Here is a 22,191-nt window from a genome sequence, read left to right on the forward strand (position 1 = left end):
CCATGACTGCGTGGCCATGCACGCATCTAACTCAATCATCAAATTTGCAGATGACACAACAAAACAAAGGAGATGATCGTGGACTTCAGGAAACAGCAGAGGAAGCACCCCCCTATCCACATTGACTAGACAGCAGTGGAAAGTTTTAAGTTCCTCGGCATACACGTCACCGACAAACTGAAATGGTCTACCCACACAGACAGTGTGGAGAAGAAGGTGCAACAGCGCCTCTTCAACCTCAGGAGGCTGAAGAAATTTGGCTTGTCACCTGAAACCCTCACAAACTTTTACAGATGCACAATTCAGAGCATCCTGTCGGGCTGTATCACCGCCTTGTATGGCAACTGCACCGCCCACAACCACAGGGCTCTCCAGAGGGTGGTGCAGTCTGCACACCGCATTACCGGGGGCAAACTACCTGCAATCCAGGACACCTACAGCACCCGACGTCACAGGAAGGCCAAAAAGATCATCAAGGACAACAACCACCGGAGCCACTACCTGTTCATCCTGCTACCATCCAGAAGGCGAGGTCAGTACAGGTTCATCAAAGCTGAGACCGAGAGACTGAAAAACAGCTTCTATCTCATGGCCATCAGACTGTTAAACAGCCATCACTAACACAGAGAGGCTGCTGCCTACATACAGACTTGAAATCATTGGCCACTTTAATAAATGGATCCCTCGTCACTTTAATAATGTTTATATATCTTCTACTTCCTCCCAAATCCGGGTCCGGGAGCACCCCCACCAGTAAAAAAGCTGACTAGCATAGCCTAGCATAGCGTCATAAGTAAATAGTAGCATCTAAATATCATTAAATCACAAGTCCAAGACACCAGATGAAAGATACACATCTTGTGAATCCAGCCATCATTTCTGATTTTTAAAATGTTTTACAGGGAAGACACAATATGTAAATCTGTTAGCTAACCACGATAGCAAAAGACACAACTTTGTTTGTCCACAATTTATTTCCTGCATAGGTAGTTATCACAATTTCGACCAAATAAAGATATAAATAGCCACTAACCAAGAAACAACTTCCGCAGATGACAGTCTGATAATATGTTTTGTTAGAAAAATGTGCATATTTCAGTTATAAATCATAGTTTACCATTGCAGCCACCATCACAACTCTCACCAAAGCAACTAGAATAACTACAGAGACCATCGTGTATTAGCTAATTACTCATCATAAAACATTTCTTAAAAATACACAGCGTACAGCAAATGAAAGACACAGATCTTGTGAATCCAGACAATATTTCTGATTTTCTAAGTGTTTTACAGCGAAAACACAATATAGCGTTATATTAGCTTACCACAATAGCAAACATCACAACAGCATTGATTCAAGCCAAAAATAGCAATAACGTATAAACCACCAAAATATATACATTTTTTCACTAACCTTCTCAAAATTCTTCAGATGACAGTCCTATAACATCATATTACACAATGCATATATAGTTTGTTCGAAAATGTGCATATTTAGTGGCACAAATCGTGGTTATACAATGAGAAAAGTTGCCAAGCTGCCCAGAAAATGTCAGGAGAAATCTTTGGAGAGGCACCTATTCTAATCAGTAACTAATCCAAAACTTGACTAAAAAATACAAGTTGGACAGCAAATGAAAGACAAATTAGTTCTTAATGCAATTGCTGTGTTACATTTTTTAAATTAACGTTACTTCAGCATACAGCGTGCGCTAAAGCGAGACCGCACCGAAATTCATGGCGGAATTATTATTTGACATTTGTCAACATAAATACGAATTAACAACATAAAGATTGCTTACTATTTGCCAAGCTTCCATCAGAATCTTGGGGAAGGTGTCCTTTCCCCAGAACAATCGTCTTTTGGTTGAAAGATGTCCTCTTCTCATGTAGAAATAGCAGCTAACGATAGCCACCCACTGGAGAGGTGTCCAACTCGTGAAAGCGCGTCACAAAGAAATCCCAGAAAATCGCAATAAACTGATATAAACTGCTATAAGTCGGTTTAAATTAACTACCTTATGATGTCTTTAATACCTATATCGAATAAAAACATGACCGGAGATATAGAACTGCTAAAACAAAAGCTTTTGCAGGACGCCATTGTGATGTCCCCCTTGCGCCAGATGCCCCGTTCCATGATCCTTTATAGTGGCCCAGATTGCGCAATCCACTCCATTCAAATTCTCACCGCTTAATGACATCTAGAGGAAGGCGCATGCAGTGCATGTAGCCCCATGGCTTACATGGGGACTTATAAACTGACCTCAGAACAGGGACCTCGATCTCTGAAATCTCACTTCCTGACAGGAAATGTGCTGCAGAATGAGTTCTGTTTCACTCAGAGAAATAATTCAAACGGTTTTAGAAACTAGAGAGTGTTTTCTATCCAATAGTAATAATAATATACATATTGTACGAGCAAGAATTGAGTACGAGGCAGTTTAATTTGGGAACGGAATTATTACAAAGTCCCAACAGCACCCCCTATTGAGAAAAGGATATCTTGCATTACTCATCTCATATGTATATACTGTATTTTATACCATCTATTGCATCTTGCCTATGTCACTCGTTCATTGCTCATTCATATATTTATGTGTATATATTGTTATTCCATTCCTTTACTTAGATGTGTGTGTATTAGGTAGTTGTTGTGGAATTGTTAGATTACTTGTTAGATATTGCTGCACAGTCAGAACTAGAAGCACAAGCATTTTGCTACATACGCAATAACATCTGCTAACCATGTATATGTGACCAATAAAATCTGATTTGATTTGTCGATATTGATAACTGAAATGGCAGGAAGAAAGCAAAACCAGCTAGATTGGGATCATGGAGAACTTTGGGATTTGTACACTGCATCATATCTGTGGTTTTAATCAACTTTTGAGATTGAACCATGTCTTGCACACACTACTTTATGCTCTGATAAATCAGTCACCACTTGCAACATTGGATTGCAATTTGTTGAGCCTTTTGATGCAATACATTTACGTAGAAGTACTTTCCTTGGTGATACGGATACACATAGAAGGACATGGTGTGATCAAATGGATGGAGAATGGGTATGTTTGATATACTGTTACTCTTGAGAGGATAGAATTGAAGTAATTGAAATTATTGATTCAAATTTTTACTGTGAGTCAATGCTGACTCAACATCATTTATCAACGTATTCTGATGTGGAATCTACGTCGAAAATACATTGGATTTGAAAAAAGTTATTAACAAGAAGTTAAGCTTTATTTGGTATTTTTTGTTTTGAGGTTGAAATTTCAACCACAGGATTAAGTCATTATGGTAACCAGATTTCAACATAGACCACCAACCTTTTATAAAATATGTTGAATTTGAACCTTTAAAACAAAAGAAATTAGCTGGGCAGCACATCCTACTAGATAATTGATCTTATTCACAGCTCCCATTTGGTCTCCGATCCAGAGTTTTTCCAAGCTCTGCTTAGCTATGATATTTGTCAATGACTATTACCAATGTCCTGTCATGAGAATGAATGTTGAGAGGTCTCCACTTAAAAATGACATATATTCACTGTTGCTATCGAAGTCATTCCAAAGGGTAGGTTTAAAATCCTTAAGAGTATATTGACGCAAGGAACATAATAAAAAAGATCCCTATCAAAATCTGTCAGTTTAGGCTAGAAATACCATTTTTTTTGCATGGGCTGCGTCTCGCCTATGTTGGCCTCCCACATCTCCGGTGGAAAGCAGCCGAGCTACGGCGATGTTTGTCAGACTATGAGACATCCCGAAAATCGGTCTTCTCACAAAAACGTCTGTAGTGTCCAAACAAAATATTATGACCACTCTATGGAAAGGGGAGACTCTCACAAACACAATTTTGCTCTACGACCCCCACTGTGTGTCGGGACTTGTCTGAAGTCGGTTATGCTGATGTGCCAACTTCTGTCTGTAGCGTCAGAACCGTTTGAGCTACAAACCCCACTATGGAAAGGGGGGACACTTACAAACACGATGGCTCTACGACCCCCATAAGTGTCACAGGACTCGTCAGACGGTAACCCATATAAACAAATGGACGTATGGAGGTCTTTTTGTGTCAACAGAAATAACGGGTTAAATATGTGTAAAAAATATATACAGTATATATTTCCTGAGCTTTCTTATATCTCCCAAATATAGGACAGACACTTCAAAACCTTATTTCTTCTGATTCATTTTTTGCCATTTATGAATGTTTAAAAAAAAATACAAAATTCACCTTTATTTATCCAGGTAAGCTAGTTGAGAACAAGTTCTCATTTACAACTGCGACCTGGCCAAGATAAAGCAAAGCAGTTCGACACATACAACAACACAGAGCTACACATGGAAATAACAAACATACAGTCAATAATACAGTAGAAAAAGTGTGTGTGCAAATGAGGTAAGATAAGGGAGGTAAAGGCAATAAATAGGCCATGTGTAACGCTCGTCCTCCTCCTCGTCTGAAGAGGAGCATGGATCGGACCAATATGCAGCGTTGTTTGAATACATAATGATTTATTTAACGAAGATGAAAAAACACTTAAACAAACTACAAAACAATAAACGACGTGAACAGACCTGAACTTGAGAACATATAAAAATGAACGCACAAACAGGAAAGAAGAAAGGAACAAACGAACGAACGAAACAGTCCCGTGTGGCACAAACACTGACACCAGGAACAATCACCCACAAACAAACAGTGAGAACAGCCTACCTTAATATGGTTCTCAATCAGAGGAAACGTAAAACACCTGCCCCTGATTGAGAACCGTATCAGGCTAATTGAAAATGAACCCAACATAGAAACACATAACATAGAATGCCCATCCAGCTCACGTCCTGACCAACTAAACAAAGACAAAACAAAGGAAATAAGGTCAGGAACGTGACAGTACCCCCGCCCCCCCCCCCCCCCAAGGTGCGGACCCTGGCTGCAAAACCTGAACCTATAGGGGAGGGTTTGGGTGGGCATCTGTCCACGGTGGCGGCTCTGGCTCTGGACGTGGTCCCCACCCCACCATAGTTAATACCCGCTTCCGTGGCCTCCTCCTAATGGCTACCCACCATATTAACCCCACCGGACTGAGGGGCAGCACCGGACTGAGGGGCAGCACCGGACTGAGGGGCAGCACCGGACTGAGGGGCAGCTCCGGACTGAGTGACGGCTCTGGCAGGTCATGGCTGGCTGACGGCTCTGGCAGGTCATGGCTGGCTGACGGCTCTGGCAGGTCATGGCTGGCTGACGGCACTGGCAGGTCATGGCTGGCTGACGGCACTGGCAGGTCATGGCTGGCTGACGGCACTGGCAGGTCATGGCTGGCTGACGGCACTGGCAGGTCATGGCTGGCTGACGGCACTGGCAGGTCATGGCTGGCTGACGGCACTGGCAGGTCATGGCTGGCTGACGGCACTGGCAGGTCATGGCTGGCTGACGGCACTGGCAGGTCATGGCTGGCTGACGGCACTGGCAGGTCATGGCTGGCTGGCAGCTCTGGCTGCTCCTGTCTGGCGGGCGGCTCTGGCTGCTCCTGTCTGGCGTGCGGCTCTGGCTGCTCCTGTCTGGCGTGCGGCTCTGGCTGCTCCTGTCTGGCGGACGGCTCTAGCGGCTCCTGACTGACGGACGGCTCTAGCGGCTCCTGACTGACGGACGGCTCTGAAGGCTCAGGACAGACGGGCGGCTTTGAAGGCTCAGGACAGACGGGCAGTTCAGACGGCGCTGGGCAGACGGGCAGCGCAGGCGGCTCTGGGCAATCCATGCAGGAAACGCCCGTGCTCAGGTCTGTTCAACGCTGGTCCGACCAATCTGATTCTACGTTTCAAGATTGCTTCGATCACGTGGACTGGGATATGTTACGGATAGTGTCGAACAACAACATTGATATATACGCTGATTCGGTGAGCGAGTTTATTAGCAAGTGCATCGGTGATGTTGTACCCATGGCGAATCTTAAAACCTTCCCCAACCAGAAACCGTGGATTGATGATAGCATTGGCGAAAACTGAAAGCGCAAACCACTGCTTTTAATCAGGGCAAGGCGACCAGAAACAAACAGTGTAGCTATTCCCTCCGCAAGGCAATCAAACAAGCTAAGAAACAGTATAGAGACAAAATAGTCACAATTCAACGGCTCAGACACGAGAGGTATGTGGCAGGGTCTACCAGCCCCGTCGCAGACCCAGATGTCTTGCTCCTAGACAAACTAAACAACTTCTTTGCACGCTTTGAGAACAATACAGTGTTGCGGGCTCTCCTTCACTGCAGCCAAAGTGAGTAAATCATTTAAATGTGTTAACCCTCGCAAGGCTGCCGGCCCAGACGGCATCCCAGCCGTGTCCTTAGAGCATGCGCCAGACCAGCTGGCTGGTGTGTTTACGGACATATTCAATCAACCCCTATCCCAGTCTGCTGTTCCCACATGCTTCAAGAGGGCCACCATTGTTCCTGTTACCAAGAACGCTAAGGTAACTGAGCTAAATGACTACTGCTCTATAGCACTCACTTCCGTCATCATGAAGTGCTTTGAGAGACTAGACAAGGACCATATCACTTCCACCCTACCTGACACCCTAGACCCACTCCAATTTGCTTACTGCCCCAATAGGACCCTGGGTCTCAACCCCACCCTGTGCAACTGGGTCCTGGACTTTGACGGGACGCCCCCAGGTGGTGAGGTTAGGAAACAACATCTCCACCACGCTGATCCTCAACACTGGGGTCCTACAAGGGTGCCCTCTCCTGTAATCCCTGTTCACCCATAACTGCGTGGCCATGCAAGCCTCCAACTAAATCATCAAGTTTGCAGACGACACAACAGTGGTAGGCTTGATTACCAACAATGACGAGACGGCCTACAGGGAGGAGGTGAGGGCCCTTGAGTGTGGTTTCAGGAAAATAACCTCACACTCAATGTCAACAAAACAAAGGAGATGATCGTGGACTTCAGGAAACAGCAGAGGGAGCACCCCCCTATCCACATCGACGGGACAGTAGTGGAGAAGGTGATAAGTTTTAAGTTTCTCGGCGTACACATCACGGACAAACTGAAATGGTCTAACCACACAGACAGCGTTGTGAAGGAGGCGCAACAGTGCCTCTTCAACCTCAGGAGGCTGAACAAATTCGGCTTGTCACCAAAAACACCAATAAACCAATAAAATTTTATTTGATTTATTCCTCCTCCACCAAACTTTATAGTTGGCACTGTGCTTTAGTGTAGGTAGCATTCTCCTGGCATCCGCCAAATCCAGATTCGTCTGTCAGACTGTCAGATTGCTTTACACTCCTCCACCTGACGCTTGCTATTGCGCATGGTGATCTTAGGCTTGTGTGCGGCTGCTCAGCCATTGAAATCCATTTCATGAAGCTCCCGAACAGTCCGAACAGTTCTTGTGCTGACATTGCTTCCAGAGGTAGTTTGGAACTCGGTTTTAAGTGTTGCAAGTACTATTCTCTAAATCAGATATTTGGTTGAGATGGAAACGTGAATCCAACATATCAATTATTATATTGTCGACAGTCTGGCTTTAATTCCAGTTTAAGTCAGCGTCACAGATGGATCAATCCAAGCAGAAAATAAATGTCCTTAAAATCCAACAAGGTGTACGCCACCATCTTGTCTATTTCAAATCTTCTCTCATTGATCGCAAGACAGGTGGGAGTCATCATGAAATGGGGCACTTTGGTGTGGACACCCACATGTCTCAATCAAGGATAGTAGATTTGAAATAGACAAGATGGCAACGTACACATTATTGGATTACTTCATGCAGCAACACATTTATTTGATTTAATAACGGAGCATTTTCAAAATTTTAAACAAACCCCTGCAACCTTACATGGACGTTTCGAAGACATTGGTTGTCTTCCGAGTCGGGAATTGAGGAAGTACCGACAAGTTAAGGTTGGTCAAAAATTCTCTGTGCTTTGCCAAACAGTACCTAATAACGCGTATCAGCCAGCTGGAACAGAGTAATGGTCTGGCTAGGCAATATTTTGTATAGCTATCCCAGCCCCTGAATTCTCAATTGAAGATATGGCCCACATCTGGATCAATGAACTACAGTCTCGATGCTCTATTTTAACATTTAGAATCTTAATAATCCTCGCTTGCGATACAGTTTTGGAAACCTTTGGAACTTAACTTTAACATCAGGGAGAAAGAATCTTTAAAATACAAAATATAGATTTTGCAGTTTAGTTGCATTGCAAAGTTGCATTCTGGTTGTACCGACAAAATATTTTTAAACACAGCCCCCAGCCGAGGTACGAAAATTCCTCCCCAGTTATGCTTCATTGGAGATGTTTGAAGTGGAAATTGGATGGGAGGAAGCGTAGTCTCGGTTCAAGGCTGTGTTCCTGAAAATACACCTGGGTGCAACTTTCCTAAACTGCGTACAGTAAGTGGATCTTTTCTATTTGAAAAATGATTTCTTGCTTATATGGAAGTTAAGGTCCAAATGTTTTCAAAACTGTATTGCGTGCGAGACATATTTGCGTTTAGACAGAGCATTTGCGCAGCGCCGGAGGGCTAGGCTAAAGGGGATGTCCAATGGCTCAATGTAATTGAAGGCATGAACAATGGCTATCACATGAGTAACAACCAATGGTCACATACTTACATGTTCCCGCCTTGCGCATGTTCTACGCCACGAGGACCTCTGTCAATAGTTTTGTTAACAGTTCCGGTTAATCTTTTGAAAATCAAAAAATTTAATTCACAAGGTAGTTGTCAAATCAAGTTGTAAACATTGTAGCTGCCCACCGTTCTGAACCCAGACAGCAGATGGTCCAGTTGATATATGGCCGTGGAGCATGGTCTCTCAGATGACTGAGAGCTTAATTTGAGCATCAGGGCTCCAACAGTAGCACAGATGGGCTAGGATAGCTCTGTGGGCCAGGACAGGGTTAAAGGCACAATCTGAAATGGCATTGGTAACTTAAACCAATTAAATACACCCCTAGACCTATGACTCCATTGTTTATGAACAGAAATCTCAGAGTGTGGCTTTAAGAGAGGGCTGATGCGTGACTACTGGCTGAGTACATGGCTATGTGTGATTAATAGTGTTTGCCAGAGCTGAAGACAAGGCAGCAGCTAGTGACACGAGATGCGGAACATAGATTTATCTACAGCTTGTGGAAATCAATCAATCAAGCCCCACCAGACTTGTGTGTGAGAGGGATAGTAAACTCATCTGAGCAACTTTCATCCTCCCAGGATCAGGGAATGAATACTGTTGGCAGGATAGGGATGGATTTATTTTTTCTCCTTTTTTGTTAGTGTAGATCAGGGTTTCCTAATCCTCATCCCAAGGACCCACAGAGATGTATATAATTGTTCTACTCAAGCACTAGCACGTGGGATTCAGCTAATCACAGGCTTGATGATTAGAATAATATAAATATCTTATTGATGATTAGGTCATTAGCTCAATCAGGTGTGTTAGTGCTGGGCTGGAACGAAAATGCACACCCCTGATGTTCCCCAGAACCATGATTTAGAAACTCTGATATAGATTTCCAGCAATGCAACTTTATAAGAGATCAACCCATTTTGTTAGGACAGAGGGAAGGCTGTAACCTGTTGAGGTGAAAATTATAACCCAGCTAGCCTGCTGGGATGTTGTAAAATACCTCAAAACCTCTAGCTGTTCTCAGAAAGTGTCCAGTATGTGCCCTGTAAAACTTCTAAACCAGTTGCCTCCTGTTGGATAAAACTTCACCCTGATTGCACAAATAGGCCCTAATTCAATCAATTACGGAGTGAATATGGTAGTTCAATTGCATCCACAGTGTGTCTAGAACACTGCTGTATTCTAGCTAGCAATGGTAATGCAGTTTACTGTTTCTAAAATGATCTGGGATTGTTTGTTCTGACTGAAAGTTGTGTTCTTTCTAAAATGTCTCACTAAAGAATGGCCAAAACAATGTTGGAATTTCAAATCCAACACCTCTGCAATTTAAAATGTTGGCACAGTCTTATGTGACCTTAAAAATAGACCTGTTTGCTAAACATTCTGTTTTGTATTGTTCACACCCCAAAAAGCAATATTTCAAACCTTGCTACATGGAGCATCTTTACTTAGGTCTGTTTCCTAGGAGATTCAGGATCCTGTGTGTAGACATAGCTGTTTGGGTCTATGCTGATACCACATGATTAAGCCTCATGTTTATCTCTACTAACAACTCAGCTCAGACCAATTTAAATTATATTCAGCTTCCACATTGTGGATGGATTCAATATAAAAAGCTTCACAATAAAAGGCCCCCTTTGTATGCCTGTATTTGCCCTGCTGGGTTTCGTGTACAAAGTGAAACATCGCTTAGAGCGCATTGCTTGTGTGCCTCAATAATTCATGTATTGTCATTGTGAATCATGGCATGCTCTTCTACTGCAATCGTCAGGATCGTTTGTTTAGCAAAGTCTGCTAAATACCTATCCTGTTTGCCACACCTGTAATTAAACATTCACATTGATTCGGCCACCTGCAGGGAATTCCTCGACCCAGGAATAAATGCCAACTGAAAGTCACGACCCGATTAGATTTAAAAGCAGCTTTTTATTTTAGCATAGACATAAACAGTTATACATCTATGTGTGTTTCTGTCTGTCTGGCTGTGTATCTCTGTTTCTTAACACCTTCAGTGTCCATGTGAAATGTAACACTTGGCTTTTTATCTCCTGTTCTTCATAAATCCTTTTCTCGCTTCAGTAAGTGGCCAAGCTGCGAGTGTGTGTGGAAGCATCAGTGCTTTATTAATTATGAGAAAGCACATGTGTTGGGCAGGATACTCAGCAGTGAGATAAACCAATGCTGGAGAAAACAGAAGCGGATTTAAGGATGACTACTTCCAGACTGGATTGTCAAAATATCCTGCTCACCATGCGTAGAATAGATCCGCAGCAGAACACTCATCCGTTCCATTCAGCCCCTTTGGCTACTGAAACACAATCCAAAGCAACACTGTTTTCTTTTTTCCTTTGTAGAACAGAAATGTATTATGGAAAAGTGTGGTCTTTTAAATGCTGAACAGCTTGGGTGTTAAAGTACAGTCTGTATATGACATAGCGTAGGGCGATGTATTTCTTGCAATTATGTGACAGATTTGATCCTGCATTTTTTGCCTTATCCATAAATGATAATTACAGCACAAATATAAGCAATTGTCTGAGGATGGTGCTGGAACATTTGAAATTAGATGAACAAGTTTAAAAAAAAAGTTAAAAATCAAGGCCATGTGACATGGTTGAGCAAAACACAGGGCTCTGGAGAATGGTGGCTGGGGAGAGGAATGTGGAAATTCCTGAATTAACCCTATTTTTGTTTCGATAGCCAGAAACATACACTAAGTGTATAAAACATTAGGAACACCTGCTCTTTCCATGACATAGACTGACCAGGTGAATCCAGGTGAAAGCTATAATCCCTTATTGATGTCACTTGTTAAATCCACATCAATCGGTGTAGATGAAGGGGAGGAGACAGGTCAAATAAGAATTTTTAAGCCTTGAGACAATTGAGACATGGATCGTGTATGTGTGCCATTCACAAGGTGAATGGGCTAGACAAAACATTGTAGTGCCTTTGAACGGGGAATGGTATTAGGTACCTGGAGCCCCGGTGTGAGTGTGTCAAGAACTGCAACAGTGCTGTGTTTTTCACACTCAACAGTTTCCCATGCGTAGCAAGAATGATCCACCACCCAAAGGGCATCCAGCCAACTTGACACAACTTTGGGAAGCATAGGAGTCAACATGGGCCAGGATCCCTATGAAATGCTTTTTACACCTTGCAGAGTCAATGCACTGTCAAATTGAGGCTGTTCTGAGGGGAAACCCCCGGGGGGGATGCATCTCAATATTAAGAAGGTGTTCCTAATGTTTTGTACACTCACTGTATGTCCTCACTGTATTATGTATTATCAGACCACCACTGAAAAGTCACTTTTAAAAAAGGTACCCAAAGTCAGTGTTACTCCATGGGTAACTAGCTAATGTCTTTAATTTAGTTCTCCCTCAGGCATGTAATTATGTTGTTATGTAGATGCTTACAATGTATGACAGCTAATGACACGCATCATTACTGTTAAGTATTCTTAATGAATACTCATGGAGTTGTCACTTTCTGGCGTCTTGTGGGTTCCGTAATAACATCAACATATAGTGGTGCCTGGCCTCACCATCATACCATGACGTGCTTTGGGAGTGTGACTGCTCTGGAGTGCTGCTAGGGGATTGTAGTATAACCTCAACTGTAAATGTTGGGCTGGGTAGATGAGGACAACCTTGACTGGAGACTTTGTTATTGTAGAGTAGCCTTAGCAATTTATGTAAGACTGGAATTCAATCAAGCCCTCTATAGCAAATGGTTTTTGCTGTGAATTGACCCCAAAGGCTTGTGTAGTGAGGTGCTGTCATTGGTCCTGATTTGTCTAGAACAGTCCTCTGGTACAACTGAATGGAAAGCTGGGGAATTCTGAGTTCTGGGCCATACCCTTCCTCACACTCCAACTCTCCTAACAGCACACTGCAGTTACTAATAAATAGTACATAACGTACAGTTTTGCCAGTGATTGCTCTGACTAGTGCTTCATTGCGTTATCCTTGCATTGTTAGCTTCCAGATTTCTGGCGACTTCATCTGTTGGCAATTCCCCATCTCTGTGACCTCCAGCGAATCCACCCCTGCCTGAGCAAATAGTCATCTATCTTAAGGGCATAATGAAGATGACTAATCTGGCCATAAAATAGGCCAGAGAAGTGAGAAAGATAGTATTGTCCATGTTAATTAATTAGATATATAACTTTAGTCCATGGCGTTTCTCTCCCTTGGCTAGAAGTACTGCTCTCTCCTCTAGAAAATATCAATAAATCTGAAAATGGAGTAAAGCGAAGCGATTAATGGTTGGAAAGTCTTTCACAACCAAGCAATGTTAGAAAAGTAGTATCTCTATACTGACTTTCACAAATTTTGGATTTGGAATAACATAATCTTGCATAACCTCCTATAATGTCAAACTCCTACTCTGGTTATTTCGCTATATCATAAATAAACATTTTTGTCAGTCTACCTTTTAAAATGACCATCTTAAAAAATATATATATTTTAAACTGCTACTAAACATGTATCAGCTAAGTCATGATCGATCAACCCATAATTTATTCCAATGACCAGGTGGACTCCATTCATTTAATCTTTAGATGAGTGTTTCATCCCAACATCCCCTGTTGTCAAGTGAATTTACCCAAAGCTCTGTGCCTATCCAAACAGGCCTGGGCTTAACTAATGACAAAACTATAAGTTAATGAGCAGGAAAGGGAATTGAATTGGGATGGTGTGCTGGAGGATTTCAACGTTGTTTAAACATTACAGCTTCTTATATCTTCACAATGATAAAAGGGAATTAAATAAACTTGTATAGCGCTGCCTTGTTCCTAACAAATTTGGATGAATGAGCTAATTCAAAGGTGGGGATGATTAAGTGGCCATGACAGCCAAATTGGGAATTTAGCCAGGACACTGGGGATAACACCACATCTTACAATAAGTGCCATGGGATCTATAGCGACCACAGAGAGTCAGGACTGCCATTTAAAGTCCCATCTGAAAGACAGCAACCTACACAGGGCAATGTCCCTAATCAGTTGCTTGGGTTTTGGGATATTTTTTAGACCTGAGGAAAGACTGCCTCCTACTGGCCGTCCAACACCACTTTCAGCAGAATCTGGTCTCCCATCCAGGGACTGACCAAGACCAAACATGCTTAGATTTAGAGACAAGCTAGCAGTGGGATGCAGGGTGGTATGCCGCTGGCCTAACTATCTAGTCATTATTTTGCAGCTGGCCTAACAGTGTCTGTAGGCCATAAACTTATGTTTATTTGATTAAACGTGGTAAGTCTTGAAGAAGGATTTAAAATGTTCCGCTTAAAAGCTGAGAAACTCATAAAAAAACCTCTGCTTTCGCTGTGTTTGTTTAGTTCCTCAAGGGGGTCTGTGTCAAGCTAAAGTACTGCATACCTCTTGGGAAATCCAGAGAGGCAGATGATAGATGAATGGGGAGGGTTGTATTAGTGCTACAAGGTGGATTCAATGTCTTCTGCTGACACCTGTCATTCAACAGCCTCTCTAATTAGACTGATAGTGTACTGCCATATGTTACATCATGTAGCTGCCTCTCACTGGGCTGTGACAGTACACAGGGGGCTACTGTACGGAAGGCCTTAGGAGTAACTCTAGTCAGAAAGCCTTTAAGGAAGCTGCTCTCATTGTTTTACTAGGTTTAGTTATTCAGAGATGTTGTTTTATCTTAAATTTAGCCAGTGGGCAGAATAATGACTAGAAATAATAGAACGAAGAATAGCGCTTCTTCAACAGCTAGGCTACTTGACCATGAATTAGAATTCCTGGATGGTGTACAGTATGATAAGCAACTGCTTGTTATTGTTACGGTTAGGCTTAGGTTTAGAATAAGAGTTAGTATAATGTTTAAGGTTAGGGCTAGGGTAAGGGTTAAGTTGAGGGTTAGGATAAGGGTTAAAGTTAGGGTTAGAATTAGGGTTAGAGTTAGTAGATAGTTAGTTGACATATTACTGATAGTCTGTAGATAGTCCATCTGTAGATGCTCTACAGACTATCCAAATAAAGTGTTACCCATTATTGAATAAATTGAGTTGGTTAATTTCCTTAACCTGAAGAAATGCTTGACTTCACATGTAATGACGAAGCTGCAGTGTTAATTCAAACAAATGGACTGATGCTTAACAGCATAATTGTGCATTTTATGCCGCGAAAGGAGACTGAAATAGAGAATAGAGTAGCAATGTTCACTTTTACAACCCCATAACAGGCTGCAAATGCAATTATACCTACACTGTTCTGTTAAATTGCAATCATTCGACTACTGTATACCGAAATCTCACAATACTTGTACCCCCATTTGTGTGCAATGCCGACTTTTTAAGTTACGTAGAACAATTTCATTTCCAAACACCGGTCTGTAATTGTGTAACCCAGCACAACAGGGTGCAGAGAGAGACAACAATAACTCCCTTATCGTACCTGACAAACATTATGCTCCCCTGGATAAATGCACACCAATCATTTTGGTGTCACATTACGAGTGCCTGATAAAAGTGGCAATGATTTCCTCTGAGCAGAATGACAGCAAATTGTCACATCCCCAAAGGCCAAATGGGAATAGGTGAATAATTTATACCTCGCCCATCTACTGCTGCTCTAAGCCTGTTTTAACATGGTTATGAGGCAGGCGAAGACTGTCATTTACAATGGAATTTATAGCACTCATCCAAATACTATTTACATAAATGTATTACTCAACTTTGAAACAGGTTTGGTTATGTTTCCACTTGCCACTTGCCACACAAACAAAACAAACAGCAAATGCATCCAACAAATTTGAAGAGTCACATGCTCTTTGTGTGCTATGAATATGGGACCAAATACTTACCTTTTGACTACGTTAATACACATATAAGGGAATTCGTCCCAATACTTTTAGTCCCCTAAAATGGGGGGGGGGGGGGAGGTGTCTATGTACAAGAAGTGTGGTCATTTCTAAACAGTTCACCTAATATGAATGAAAATACCCTCAAATTAAAGCAGACAGACTGCACTTTAGCCCCCTAGTCATTGAATAATTTAAAATCCAAAGTCCTGGACTACAGAGTCACTTGTCCCAATACGTGTATGTTATTGCTTTAAGAGTGAGTTAGCTAGCATGCTCTAATTGTAATGGTTGCATTAGGTTCCTGCTAATTCACAGTTATTTCCATGCTAACAGATGAATCACAAATCTACAGCCATCAACATACTGTTGTCCTGCACATGTAATGTGCTTCCTTGTGTCTATCGTCAGAATTAACACCAATCGACTGGGATTGCTGGCTGGGCAGTCCTTTCTTTAAAAACATAACGCAAATGTTATGAAATACGATCACATCTGTTACATATATATCAATTGCTTACAGTTCAAATCAAATTTTATTAGTCACATGCCACAAATGCAACAGGTGTAGACTTTACAGTGAAATGCTTACTTACAAGCCCCTAACCAACAATGGAGTTTAAAAAATATGAATGCAAATAGTCTGGGTAGCCACTTGATTAGATGTTCAGGAGCCTTATGGCTTGGGGGTAGAAGCTGTTTAGAAGCCTCTTGTACCTAGACTGGCACTCCGGTACCGCTTGCCGTGCGGTAGCAGAGAGAACAGTCTATGACTAGGGTGGCTGGAGTCTTTGACAATTTTTAGGGCCTTCCTCTGACACTGCCTTAAATAGAAGTCCTGGATGGCAGGAAGCTTGGCCCCAGTGATGTATTGGGCCGTACGCACTACCCTCTGTAGGGCCTTGCGGTCGGAGGCCGAGCAGTTGCCATACCAGGCAGTGATGCAACCAGTCTGGATGCTCTTGATGGTACAGCTGCAGAACCTTTTGAGGATCTGAGGACCCATGCCAAATCTTTTCAGTCTCCTGAGGGGGAATAGGTTTTGTCGTGCCCTCTTCACGACTGTCTCGGTTTGCTTGGACCATGTTAGTTTGTTGGTGATGTGGACACCAAGGAACTTGAAGTTCTCAACCTGCTCCACTACAGCCCCGTTGATGAGAATGGGGGTGTGCTCGGTCCTCCTTTTCCTGTAGTCCACAATCATCTCCTTTGTCTTGATCACGTTGAGGGAGAGGTTGTTGTCCTGGCAACACATGGCCAGGTCTCTGACCTCCTCCCTAGAGGCTGTCTTGTCATTGTCGGTGATCAGGCCTTCCGTTGTTGTGTAGTTGGCAAACTAAAATATGGTGTTGGAGTCGTGCCTGGCCGTGCAGTCATGAGTGAACAGGGAGTACAGGAGGGGGCTGAGCACGCACTCCTGAGGGGCCCCTGTGTTGAGGATCAGCGTGGTGGATGTGTTGTTACCTACCCTTACCACCTGGGGGAGGGCCGTCAGGAAGTCCAGGATCCAGTTGCAGTGGGTGGTGTTTAGTCCCATGATCCTTAGCTTATTGATGAGCTATGAGGCCACACTGGTGTTGAACGCTGAGCTGTAGTTAATGAATGGAATTCTAACTTTAGGGTTCCTTTTGACCTGGTGGTAAAGGGCAGTGTGGAGTGCAATAGAGATTGCATCATCTATGGATCTGTTAGGGCGGTATACAAATTGGAGTGGGTCTAGGGTTTCTGGGATAACGGTGTTGTCATGACGTTGCCTGCTTGGGTATTGCAAACCCCATCCCCCTCTCCCTGCCTCTCCCTTTCCTCCTTCAACCCATGCTGTGATCACAGAGAGACGTCGTAAATTCCTGAGAATCTCCTCATGGCTAAACAGTATTAGAGAGAGGGTAAACTTTCAGGACAAAGGAAGTTTCCTCCACCTCACAGAACTTGAGGTACGAACATATTTCATATTCCGGAAAAAGTATAAAAGATCGGTGGAGAGTCCAGCTATTAACATGCCCGTTTGTCCCCATGTGGGAAACTCATGAGAGACTGTGGGACTACATTACCATACCGCTGTTTATATAATAACCTCAGATATGAGGTTTACATCTGTTTGTTGTATAAAATTAATGAGTGAGTATGATACTGTTTGTATAATTGTGTAATATGATTTTGGACTGTTTAATGAAGAAAAATACAAATCCCGTTTGATTTTAACTAAACCCGAGGACCCGCCCCTGAGCCAGTTGGGTCAGACATCCAAGGACAGCCCCTCTCTGCTATCCGAATAAAAGCTCAACTCTGAGAAATTACCATTAGACCATGTTTTTTTCAGAGGAGGAGAACGAAGGTTAATTGAGGATGGGGGCGCTGTTGTCACTATTTATGCTAATCGTGTAATTTTTGAAACGGCTTCCCACAAAATTCTTGATCGTACAATATGCATATTATTATTATTATTGGATAGAAAACAGTCTATAGTTTCTATAGGAGTTGAAATTTTGTCTCTAAGTGGAACAGAACCCATTCTACAGCAATTTCCCTGACATGGAGTCAGATTTCAGAAATTTTGGCCCCTGATCTGGAGTCAGTTAAAAGGTCACAGTTATTGCTATGAGTATACGGACACTGCTTACGTCTTCCCCTGGATGCCTTTACGTGATGACGATTTGAATGGGGTCGATTGCGCGTTCACAGGCACTACAAATTAAAAAAACCTGTAGCTAGGAACTCTTTTCTTGCTGCGTAATGCGCCTGGAGGACATCGACCCGCACTTGTTCCAAGCATTAGTGGAGGGAGTAATATTACTCTGGTCATGTTTCTACTCGTTATGGGAGTTAAAAACATCATAAGGTAGTTAATTTAAAGCGTTTTATAGCAATTTATATCCGTTTAGTGCAATTTTGGGACATTTATTTCTGAAACGCTGTGAATTGCTGGGCACGCTTCCAGTTCATCCCGAACGCAGTTGGCATTTCCACATGGCAAGAGGACAGCTTTCCACCAAAAGACGATTAGACCCAAGAAAGGATCCTTTGCCCAAGATACTGATGGAAGAACAGCTCAAAGTAGGACATTTTTATTATGATAAATCGTGTTTCTGTCGAAAAATGTTAGTGGCTTAGGACGCCATGTTTTTTGACGTAGCTTCGCTTGGCGCAAACTGTATTGAAAAGTAAGGATAATTTAAAAAATGTAATTCCGCGATTGTATTAAGAATTAAATTGTCTATCAATCCCTGTCCACCCTATATTTTTTAGTCACGTTTATGAGTATTTATGTATAAGAGTAGATCACTGTCTAATATGGCGCACGGACATTTTCTCACCAGCTGGGCTACATTTCACATTGTCTAACCATGATTTTGGTGGCTAAATATAAACATTTTCGATCAAACTCTATATGGATTGTGTAATATGATGTTACAGGAGTGTCATCTGAAGAATTCTGAGAAGGTTAGTGAAAAAATTAATTTATTTTGGCGATGTTGACGTTATAGCTCACTTTGGCTAGAATCAATGCTGGGCTGCTATGTGCTATGTGCTATGCTAATATAACGATTTATTGTGTTTTCGCTGTAAGACACTTAGAAAATCTGAAATATTGTCTGTATTCACAGGATCTGTGTCTTTCGATTAGTGTATGCTGTGTATTTTTACGAAATGTTTGATGATTAGTAAGTAGGTAAACACGTTGCTCTATGTAGTTTTTCTAGTCCATTTGTGACGGTGGGTGCAATTGTAACCTATGCCATCTACCTGAAATATGCACTTTTTTCTAACAAAACCTATCCCATACCATAAATATGTTATCAGACTGTCATCTGATGAGTTTTTTTGTTGGTTAGGGGCTATAAATATCTTAGTTTAGCCGAATTGGTGATAGCTACTGGTGTTGGTGGACAAATAAAAGATGGTGGATTATGCTAATGTGTTTTTAGGTAATAGATGTACATCTTTACATATTGTGTCTTCCCTGTAAAACATTTTAAAAATCGGACATGTTGGCTGGATTCACAAGATCTGTGTCTTTCATTAGCTGTATTGGACTTTAATGTGTGAAAGTTAAATATTTAAAAAAAAAAAAATTTTGAATTTCGCGGCACTGGTTTTTCAGTGGGGGTGGGGGGGGAGTGCCGCTAGCGGCACCCTCATCCTAGACAGGTTACGACAATTGATGTATGGATGACTCATAGTGAAGACTGGGCAGATAATCAACAATTTACGACGTTTGGAATGAGACTAACGTGAGGTAAAGTAAATAAATCATTAATTAGAAGACTATTGATCAGATAAGAAAATATCTGAAAGGTTATATTGGGAAATTATAACTTTGTAATCTGACTACTTTCCCTGGTGCTCCCAAATTCATAGTTAATTAGTTACGTTATTACTCAGTTGATCGTGTAATCCCTAATTACAGGAATCTTTGATAAAAACTATAAGTCTTCAATTTAACGATAGCAAAGACACAACAGTGTTGATGTGAGCCATGACCAGCCTTTCAAAGCACTTCATGGCTACAGATGTGAGTGCTACGGGTCGGTGGTCATTTAGGCAGGTTATCTTAGTGTTCTTGGGCACTATGTCGGTCTTCTTAAAACATGTTGGTATTACAGACACGGACAGGGAGAGGTTGAAAATGTCAGTGAAGACACTTGCCAGTTGGTCAGCGCATGCTCGCAGTACACGTCCTGGTAATTCGTCTGGTGCTGCGGACTTGTGAATGTTGACCTGTTTAACAAGTCCAATACAGCAAATGAAAGATACACATCTTGTGAATCCAGCCAACATGTCCGAAAAATGTGCATATTTCAGGTATAATTCATAGTTTACATTGCAGCTACAATCAGAAATTGCACCGAAAGCAGACAGTATAATTACAGACACCAACGTCAAATACCTAATTACTCATCATAAAACATTCTGAAAAATACATAGTGTACAGCAAATGAAAGACAGGCATCTTGTGATTCCAGACAATATTTCCGATTTATTAAATGTTTTACAGCGAAAACACAATATAAAGTTATATTAGCTTACCACAATAGCCAGAAAGACAAGCCATTTCCCAGCAGTAAAAGTTAGCGATCGTAACAAACCAGCAAAGGATATATAATTTTTGACTAACCATGATATTCTTTATCAGATGACAGTCCTATAACATCAGGTTATACACACACGTATGTTTTGTTCGAAAATGTGTATATTTAGAGCTGAAATCAGTGGTTATACATGTTGCTATCTTAGCTACTTTTTCCACAACGTCTAAACAGCAACGATATTTTTCTGACACGTTTTCTGACACACATATTCTGACCAAATAGCTATTCATAAACATAACTAAAAAAGACATGTTGTATAGGAAATGATAGATCCATTAGTTCTTAATGAAATCGCAGTGTTAGAATTCTAAAATAACTTCATTACGACATCCAGCTTCGGTATAGCTGAGTACCCCAAAGTTGGGCGCCGGCGACTAGTTCACATGCATGACAGATATATGAAATAGCATCATAATTACTTTTGGTGATCTTTCATCAGAATGTTGGACAAGGTGTCCTTTGTCAAGAACAATCGTTGTTTGGATTTCGAACATTCATTTTCCCTCTTGAATTAGCAAGCGCACTTGCCAGGTGGCTCGAAGCTCTCCATGTCAACAAACGGAAGAGAACGGAACACGGCAAAACTCCCGAAAAATTTTCAATAATCTGATGAAACTATATTGAAAAAACATACATTACGATGATATGGTCACATGTATCAAATAAAATCAAAGCCGGAGATATTAGTCGCCTATAACGGCAGCTAAACAGAAGGCAAATCCAAGTCCCCTTTCGCGCTCTCCAGAAAACAGGAAATGGGCGGACACGTCATACAAAGAGCTTGTATTCCACTTCAGACCAAGATAAACACGAAATTTCTTCTCTCACCGCCTCTTGACATCCAGGGGAAGGTGTATGAAGTGCACGTATACTAATACGTATCATGCCCATGTATAGGCAGGAAGTAGAACAGAGCATCGATTTCAGACTTTCCACTTCCTGGTCAGGAAGTTTGTGCCAAATTAGTTCTGTTTGACTCACAGATATAATTCAAACGGTTTTAGAAACTAGAGAGTGTTTTCTATCCAATAGTAATAATAATATGCATATTGTACGAGCAAGAATTGAGTACGAGGCCGTTTGAAATGGGCACCTTTTATCAGAGCTACTCAATACTGCCGCTGCATCCATAAAAAGTTAACAGTCTGATGGCCTTGAGATAGAAGCTGCTTTTCAGTCTCTCGGTCCCAGCTTTGTTGCACCTGTACTGACCTTGCCTTCTGGATGATAGCGGGGTGAACAGGCAGTGGCTCGAGTGGTTGTTGTACTTAATGATCTTTTTGGCCTTCATGTGACATCGGGAGGTGTAGATGTCCTGGAGGGCAGGTAGTTTGCCCCCGGTGATGCGTTGTGCAGACCTCACTAACCTCTGGAGAGCCTTACGGTTGTGCGGCCCGTCAAGAAGTCCAGGACCCAGTTGCACAGAGCGGGGTCGAGACCCAGGGTCTCGAGCTTGATGAGGGAGGGTACTATGGTGTTAAATGCTGAGCTGTAGTCGATGAACAGCATTCTTACATAGGTATTCCTCTTGTCCCGATGGGTTAGGGCAGTATGATTGCGATTGCGTCATCTGTGGACCTATTGGGGCGGTAAGCAAATTGGAGTGGGTCTAGGGTGTCA

Source organism: Salvelinus fontinalis, chromosome 2 (genome assembly GCF_029448725.1).
Source record: "Salvelinus fontinalis isolate EN_2023a chromosome 2, ASM2944872v1, whole genome shotgun sequence".
Taxonomy (NCBI): domain Eukaryota; kingdom Metazoa; phylum Chordata; class Actinopteri; order Salmoniformes; family Salmonidae; genus Salvelinus; species Salvelinus fontinalis.